The 5,857-nt window shown below is 43.1% G+C and overlaps 1 protein-coding gene across 8 annotated transcripts in view; it reads left to right on the top strand.

The window, feature by feature from the left end:
* Positions 1-5,857, top strand: part of osbpl8 (oxysterol binding protein-like 8) — an 83,106-nt gene that overhangs the window by 15,852 nt on the left and 61,397 nt on the right. The window lies entirely within an intron of this gene.

Raw genomic sequence — 5,857 nt, 5'->3', positions numbered from 1 at the left:
TGTCTGTTAGCTCAAAGGGCTCTAGGGTGCTGGTTAGTGTCTGTTAGCTAACAGGGCTCTAGGGTGCTAGTTAGAGTCGGTTAGCTCACAGGTCTCTAGGGTGCTAGTTAGTGTCTGTTAGCTCAAAGGGCTCTAGGGTGCTGGTTAGTGTCTGTTAGCTAACAGGGCTCTAGGGTGCTAGTTAGAGTCTGTTAGCTCACAGGGCTCTAGGGTGCTGGTTAGAGTCTGTTAGCTCACATGGCTCTAGGGTGCTGGTTAGAGTCTGTTAGCTCACAGGGCTCTAGGGTGCTAGTTAGTGTCCGTTAGCTCACAGGGCTCTAGGGTGCTAGTTAGTGTCTGTTAGCTCACAGGGCTCTAGGGTGCTAGTTACTGTCTGTTAGCTCACAGGGCTCTAGGGTGCTGGTTAGAGTCTGTTAGCTCACAGGGCTCTAGGGTGCTAGATAGTGTCCGTTAGCTCACAGGGCTCTAGGGCGCGAGTAATATTAATACTCTATGTTTCACCGGTGCTAATGTCCTCGCATCCGCTGCGTCTCCACAAACGAAGAAAGGTATATGGATATTGTTTAATGTTGCGTTACTAGACCCATTTCTTCTGTAAAACCGTACCAGTGTTTGGATCTCTCCTCTTACACGTGATTATCATTTTGGCCATAATCGTGCAGCCCTAGTTGACATGGTTGATTAATATTCCTCACTCTCTGACCCACTGTACATGGATTCATTTAGTTAAGATGTCTCCCCCTAAGCACAACACCAAACTGGGACAGGAAGAAGATTCTATTGGGCCAAGCAACTTGTGACATTTCCATACAGGGCATTTTTTACGTTTTTAAATTGTCCATCAGCCCCTCACATAGTAGGATAGTCCAATTTTTATGTCTCTCCAGGAAAATAAATCTAGCCTGCTGGGGCTATTTTATCTTTCAAAAACCTGATGCTAAGACTAATGAAGTTAGCAAATGATAGCCTGCGAACACGCTAAACTTAGACGTTGACCATTATTAACATCAGCATGCTAGCATTGTCACTGTGAGCGTATTAGTGTGCCGGCATTTAATACAATGCAGAGTTGTGTTAAAGTACAGCCTCACAGAGCCGCTAGTATAGCTGTAGGCTTTTGTTAAGCAATAGTATTCAGGCATTCAACCCCAGGCAGGGTATGTGGTGAGTCCTGCCCTTCTTTCCCATAGTTGGTCCTGGCATGCCTCAGATTGAGCATTGAGTCATCTTGAGGTCACATGGCAAGTCTTGATATACCTTAGCCTGAGGCTGGAGTATCTGGCATCTGTGTAGCCAGCACAGGTGTCACAGAAGCAGCAATGTTTCAGCGTACAGTGGGGATATTTGAGGCTGGTTTGGTGCTATGGGTAACATTCAGAAATAGAATCAAGTCGTCATTTACTGTATTTATACAGCACATTTCTGCAGAGGATTTCAGCATGTACACAGCATCACAAACTCACGATATATGATGTTATATTAAACAACACAGCATCGCATTATTTCCTTTTGAACATCTTGAAAATGAAGCCTGTGCTGTGAGAGACTGCTGTTGGAAATCTAAGCTTCGTCATCACTGAGCACGGGTGGAGGTAATAGAGTAGAAACCTTGTTCAGGATCATCGCTTCAAGGAGTGGTGTTGATGATAGTTTGACTCTTCAGACATAAACAGAAATAAATTGTCTGTGCATTGGTTTTCTTACTGAAGTGGGGAATATTTCAGGGACCAACATAGGACATTGTTTTAATCTCATGCTTTGCTTTTATCAGTCATCTATGAGCATTGTGGCACACACTGGATGTGTCACCCAACCACTAACACATTCCCCAAACCCTCAGCAGTGATGGGCCTCCACAGCTCGGCCTCCCGGGCTGTCAAAGATCTGCCTGGCCTTTAGAGAGCTAAGGGCAGCATCACTACAATCAGCTTAGGCTCCTGAAATGATTGGTGTGCTTGACCACCCTTAGGCTGAGCTCTACTGTTAATCCAAAAACAATCAATAAGCATCAAACAGAGCACACAGTATTATGTATTTTTTTTTTTACATCCTGATTTGGGATTTCCCCCTTTCTTGTCTATATACACATTATAATAATTATATACCTACTGTATATGATTAATCCTGCATCTTTGTGGTGCCCCCCTGCCGCTTTCTTCAAAAATCGCACACTGATTATTAGTATTAATGAACTGGAGGATAAATCAGAAAATTTGTGAGCTACAAACATCCAAAAGGTTTCCTGCCATCTGTGGAGAAACCCCTCAGCCAATGTTTCCGGCTTTGTTTTGGTGGCACTGCCAAGCCACAAGTTCAGGATTCCCTGTGCGTTGTGCCCTCTATCTTCGGCAATGATTTCCAGCTCTTAGCTGACAGACTGCTGTGGTCCGGTTGTAACACCGTATATGCCAGCTTGGGAGTAGTGTTAGTAAAGTGTGGGAGAAAGTGATTGCTATAGACGATAGAGTCATAGCAGAGACCATTGATTATTAAGGGAAGCATAGTTTCCAACATGCCCAAAGTCACAGTTTTGTATGAAAATGACAAAGGATTATTAGATAATGATTATAGGCAATAATAATTAGACAATAAAGTAAACTGATAAGAGTCATGACATTCAATTCTATCAAATTTTATTGATAGTGTCAAATCACAATAGGAGTTCTAGACTGCACCCTACCATTTACAAAGATCCGATTTCCTACAAGCATGCATTTGTTACGCCAAATACGCCTATATTACCCTAACACACAAAACTCCTGGGGTATGTTCAGATAAGTGCCCCAGATATACCCCGACAGTTTTATCTACATACACCACTAGTACCCTAACCCACAAAACTCCCAGGGTATGTTAGATAAGTGACCCAGATATACCCCGACAGTTTTATCTACATACACCACTAGTACCCTAACCCACAAAACTCCCAGGGTATGTTAGATAAGTGCCCCAGATATACCCTGACAGTTTTATCTACATACACCACTAGTACCCTAACCCACAAAACTCCCATGGTATGTTCAAATAAGTGCCCCAGATATACCCCGACAGTTTTATCTACATACACCACTAGTACCCTAACCCACAAAACTCCCAGGGTATGTTCAAATAAGTGCCCCAGATATACCCCGACAGTTTTATCTACATACACCACTAGTACCCTAACACACAAAACTCCCAGGTTATGTTAGATAAGTGCCCCAGATATACCCTGACAGTTTTATATACATGCACCACTAGTACCCTAACCCACAAAACTCCCATGGTATGTTCAGATAAACGTCAAACGTTGACAAAGAATGAACAGAACATTTTCTACCTCCCTTTACACTCCTACAAAACATTTCATCTTTTCATTTTTTGTGTTGTTTTCACACCTCGGCTGTGTGGCTGCTACTCCAGGCTGAGTCACGGACTGATTGCTAAAGCCAGTTTTGAGAAAGAGTGGAAAGCATCTGTCTCGGTGTGACGGGTCCTTGAGAGTGCGGGCCAGATGAAGTGTGTGTGCTGGCTGGAACCAAGAGGCTGTTGGAGCACTGGAACGGTGCATTAGTAGAATGACTGGTGGGGGGGATTTGGTAACCTTCTCTTTGTCAGGATGTCCTCTTGTCCTCTGTCTGATATGGGCCCCTTCACAGCAGCCATTTTGACATGTTGTCATCGCAGGGGCAAAACTGGGGATTTAGACTTGACCTGGCAAACCCGGTTCCTTTTAAGGATTTGGGTTATTTTGAGTCTCTCACCAAACTGAACCGGGTTGTGAGAGTCACTTGCCGAGCTGCGAGGCGAGCGCAAGCTGGCAATGTTTCGAAGTATGTCTGCTCGACCTAATTGCATTTTAACATACTACATTCATACACCAAACCTACGGTAGGCCTAGCTAGGCTACATGCACAACATTTTATGTTATTTCAGGAGTGAAATAATGGCTTTTGTTGTTGATTTGCTTTACTCCAAGCTCGAGGAGAGACTCCACTGGCTCGTCTGAATCCGATTCACTCATGACAACGTAGCCGGCTGATTCGCAGGATTGATTGACTCACGCGAGCATCAACAACTCACTAGTCATCGAGAACCGGTGAGTCTTGAGTGAATACCATGGTCTGCGAGCTTCCATCTCTGAGTCTGTGGGTCGGATTGTCTATCTGCTCACTCAGTCACTTGAGTTGACTTGTGGAGCTGTTGTTGCCCAACAATTAGTGCAGCTCGACTACAAGGGCATAGTTAATGAGCAGCATTACTCGATGCCAGAGTAACTCGCTGAACAAATTCTAATTGTGTCTCGCGAGAACTCTGGATTCCCCTGCAACGTTCCAATGTTAAAAGCTATCCCGACTCTCATCCAGAGTGCTGCTGTAAGTCACCTTCCAATTAGCTTCTTTATTATTGCATAAGTTACAGTGTTTCTACAGCTCAGTTACTAATTGAGCCAATTTAACATGTTTTGCTGTGGATACATAGGCTTGTCCGCCTTAATTTGATAGGACCGCTAGGTGAGAAAGGGGGGAGAGAGGGGATATGCAGGAAATCTTTGCAGGTCGGATTCAAACCCCGGACCTCCGCGCCATAAACCTCTCAATACACGGGTGTCTCCTATACACACTGATCCAACCCGGCCACCCTGAGGTGTAATCTCAGTTGGGGCAGCAGGGTTAATACCTTTCAAATATCCACACAAAGCACAGCAATCAGCATTAGTGGCTGCCTCCAATAATCTCAAAAGCATTTTTAGGACAACCACGTGTTGGCTAGCAGCTGCTCCTCACAAAATAATCTCCTCGACAGCATAGAGTGTAATTAACAGATGGTCCCACTTGTTCATGAACTCATGTTGAGGGTTTAGTGCAGTGTTAGTTTGAGTGGCGTTACAGTTGTGGACAGTGGGGTTTGGCCACGGATCACGGGAAATGCTTTTAAGCAGTTGTTTGTGTGTGTTTGTGGTTTCTCTGTGCGTTAGAGGTTGTCATGTGTTCTGTGTTCTCGATATTCCTTTTGTTATCTCCTCTTGGTCATACTGATAAGTAAGAGTCTTGGCTTTGCTACTTGAACATTGTTTTAGCTTTGAGCTTGGACCAGGTCTGGGTTATGCAGGTATCGCACTACTAAATGTTTTTGTCTTTTGATTAGGCCTTGTTGTAATTTGGAAGGTAGCGTTATGGCTTATGGAATCGATTGAATCCATGGTATTCAAGAGTTAGATCATCTAAATGTGTGTGCTCAAAGGCTTGGTTTCTTTCTTGTGCTTCTCATACACACCGCTGTTTTGATTTGTCGTTGTGTTTTATTAGATGAGTGGCTTTTCTTTTAATCTGCAGGGTCTAGTGTTTTCACATCTGAGTGTGCTAACAGCAAATGAGCAGCTAGGTATAAAATCTGAAATCTGAAAACCTGTTCTAGAGCTGGGCAATGTATCGATATTATATTATATCGTGAAATGAGACTAGATGTTGTCTTAGGTTTTTACATATCGTATAATGGCTAGTAATATTGTGTTGTCTTTTCCTGGTTTTAAAGGCTAAATTACAGTATAGTCATTTTCTGATCTTATCAGACTGACCCTGTGACTGTTCTATTATTTGCTTTTACCCACTTAGTCATTATGTCAACATTACTGACGATTATTTATCTAAAATCTCATTGTGTAAATATTTTGTGAACACTACGATATTGTTTCGGTATCGATATCAAGGTATTTGGTCAAAAATATCGTGATATTTGATTTTCTCCATATCGCCCAGCCCTAACCTGTTACAGTAGTTAGTCCTCTGAAAACATACGACCACCCTGTTCATGTAATAGTGTTACTAATGTTACTAATGTTAACACTGTAACAGTAGTTGGTCCTCTGAAAACATAT

The sequence above is a fragment of the Etheostoma cragini genome, unplaced genomic scaffold, assembly GCF_013103735.1.
Source record: "Etheostoma cragini isolate CJK2018 unplaced genomic scaffold, CSU_Ecrag_1.0 ScbMSFa_1523, whole genome shotgun sequence".
Lineage (NCBI taxonomy): Eukaryota > Metazoa > Chordata > Actinopteri > Perciformes > Percidae > Etheostoma > Etheostoma cragini.
Note: the sequence above shows the minus strand (reverse complement) of the source record. Positions and strands in the feature narration are given on the sequence as shown.